The following is a 2,911-nucleotide window of genomic DNA, read 5'->3' as shown; positions in this document are numbered from 1 at the left end:
AATTTATTGCTTTGGTCTAGTAATGTATAGAATGAAATTTAAAGTTCACAAATGTATATTTTGTTGCTTAAATGTGTCTTTGCAAAATTCACAATAAATGACCTATTTTATGTGCACAAAATATGTAACCTTTCATCTATTTAAAAACAAAAACAAAAAAACTCAGTTTAAAATTGTATTGACAATACAAACCTCAGTACAATAAATTAAGAAGATACAGTAAGGCCCCATTCACACTACGGAATTCTCATGGCTGAATTCCGCGAGCGGAGATTCCGCCTGGCGGCCGCCGCTGGAGATGCTTCGGCGCTAGGGCCGTCACCATTGATGGCTATGCAGTGCTCGCGGAATCTGCGCAAAGAATGAACATGTTCTTTCTTTGCGCGGAACAATTTCAGTGGCGGAATTGTCCGCCGCGGAAATTCCGCAGTGTGAACGGGTCTCTCGGAGACCCATTCACACTAATGTTAAGTTCACACAGCGGATTTCCGCTCGCGGAGTTCCGCTCGTGGAATTCCGCGAGAATTCCGTAGTGTGAACGGGCCTAAAGAGCCAATGATCTTGTGTAGACTTGTGTTACTGCCTATGTTCATTACACCTATTTACAATCGTAGATTCATTAGTTGTGGATATAGAACTTACACCCGAAAGAACTAAACAACCTCAAAAAATTATTTTATATGTACAGTGTCTTTAAGGAGTACTGTGGGTAAAATGAATGTATCCCCTAACCACAGGATAGGTAGCTGATCGCAGGGAGTCCAACTACTCGGACCCCCCCTGTCTTGCTCAGTGTGGAGCGTGTGTCATCTACCCTAGACAGCGCACTCTATTCATTTTAATGGAGCGTGTGACGTCTACAACACGCGCTCCTCACTTAGAGCCGGGTCCCATTCAGTAGATCGTGGTGGGTCCCAGCAGTCGGACCCCTCACGATCAGCTGCTTATCCCCTATTCTGGGGATAGGGGATAAGTTTAATTTTGGTCACAGTACTCCTTTACAGAGGTTTTCTGAGGTATTCTTTGTAAAAACAAAAAAATTATGTGTACTCACTTGCCCTGATCCCTCGCTGCCATATTTTCATGGCCTTGGTCTCCTAGCTTTGCCAATCAGTTGCTTAGGTTGGTCACCACACCTGCCAGAGATTGGCTAAACGAGAACTTTCCTGTGCCAAGACCATAACAAGGAAGTGCTATGTAGCAGGATGGGGCACTGTCAGAATAGCGGCTCGGTTAAATTGGGGCTTTACCCCAGCCTGAGTACTATAAAGAGAATACCCCAGAGCAGTGTTTCTCAACCAGGGTGCCTCCAGGTGTTGCAAAACTACAACTCCCAACATTCCCAGACAGCCAAAGAGCATGATGGGAGTTGTAGTTTTGCAATAGCTGGAGACATCCTGGTTGGGAAGCAGTATCCCAGACAAAGGAATAATCTCAGAAAGTGACAAAGGACATACACTAAATTGACTATTAACTAAATTGATCTGTACCAGTCATCAAAATTAAAGGGGTTGTTCAGGAATCATGGCAGATTTCTTCAAAAAAACAGCACCATACCTGTCCACGTGTTGTGGCTGGTAGTGTTGCTCAGTTCCTTTAAAGGGGTACTCTGGTGGAAAACATTTTTTAAATCAACTGGTGTCAGAAAGTTAAACAGATTTGTAAATTACTTCAATTTAAAAATATTAATCCTTCCAGGACTTATCAGCTGCTGTATGCTCCACAGGAATTTATTTTCTGTCTGTCTATGGTGCTCTCTGCTGACACCTTTGTTCATGTCAGGAACTGTCCAGAGAAGGAGAGGTTTGCTGTAGGGAATTGTTCCTGCTCTGGACAGTTCCTGACATGGACATAAGTGTCAGTAGAGAGAACTGTGGACAGACAGAAAAGAAATTCAAAAAGAAAAGAACTTCCTCTGCATTATACAGCAGCTGATAAGTACTGGAAGGATTAATGTTTTTAAACAGAAGTCATTTACAAAACTGTTTAACTTTCTGGCACCAGTTGATTTGTAAAAAATAATGTTTTTCACCGGAGTACCCCCCTTGAGGGATTGGGCAGAGATGCAATACTTCTTGCAGCCTGTAGACAGGTTAGGTGCCGTTTTTGGCAGCCATGTTTTTCTAATCTTGAACAATCACTTTAAAGGGGGGTTGTCATTTTCAGATCTTTTTTTGCTCTGGTGGTCCTTATTAGCAAAGGACAGAAATTTGATTAGCAATGTGACAAATTGTAGCTATTGGTAAATAGGAGACAATCAGAAGGGAAATGCAGAAGAAGACAAAGTGTACCTGTCATACCACAGAAAAAAACAGTGCTTATATATGTTACTTTCTAGGTCATACAAATGCTTTACATGTCTTTTTCATGTACCTAGCTTCTGTATTTGGCTCACAAATCCATCTGTTCTGCTGCTTACTTATTCTGACATTTACTGCTCAGGAAGGGGCATGTCCAAGACAAGCACTGAGCCCTCCCTCACTCACCATGCATTCACTTCACCCCTGAGTCTTCTGTGCTGTGCTGTCTCTCATCATCCAATCACTGCAAGCTCTAAGCACTGTAACCCCTCCACTCTGTTTGATAGACAAGACAGGAGTGAGCAGAGAGGAGTGTTAGTCCTGTCCTCACTTCCTGTGCTTCAGCTGGGACAAAGATGATGCTGCAGCTGGAGAGGTGCGGACAGAGGACCATTCATTTTCTATGGGACTTCTGAACATTGCACTCTATTCATTAAGACATCTGTCCTGTCCTCTGTTCTCAGGATTGATGCGTTTCTCAAAACACATCAAAAGTACATTTATAAAACTACTTTGAATCTACTGGTCATGAGACCCCTCAAAAGAGAATTTCTAAGAAAAACAGACATTCATTTAATCCTTTTCTTAATATATATTTATTTTTCATATGC

Source organism: Hyla sarda, chromosome 2 (genome assembly GCF_029499605.1).
Source record: "Hyla sarda isolate aHylSar1 chromosome 2, aHylSar1.hap1, whole genome shotgun sequence".
Lineage (NCBI taxonomy): Eukaryota > Metazoa > Chordata > Amphibia > Anura > Hylidae > Hyla > Hyla sarda.
This window is presented reverse-complemented; position numbering follows the sequence as displayed.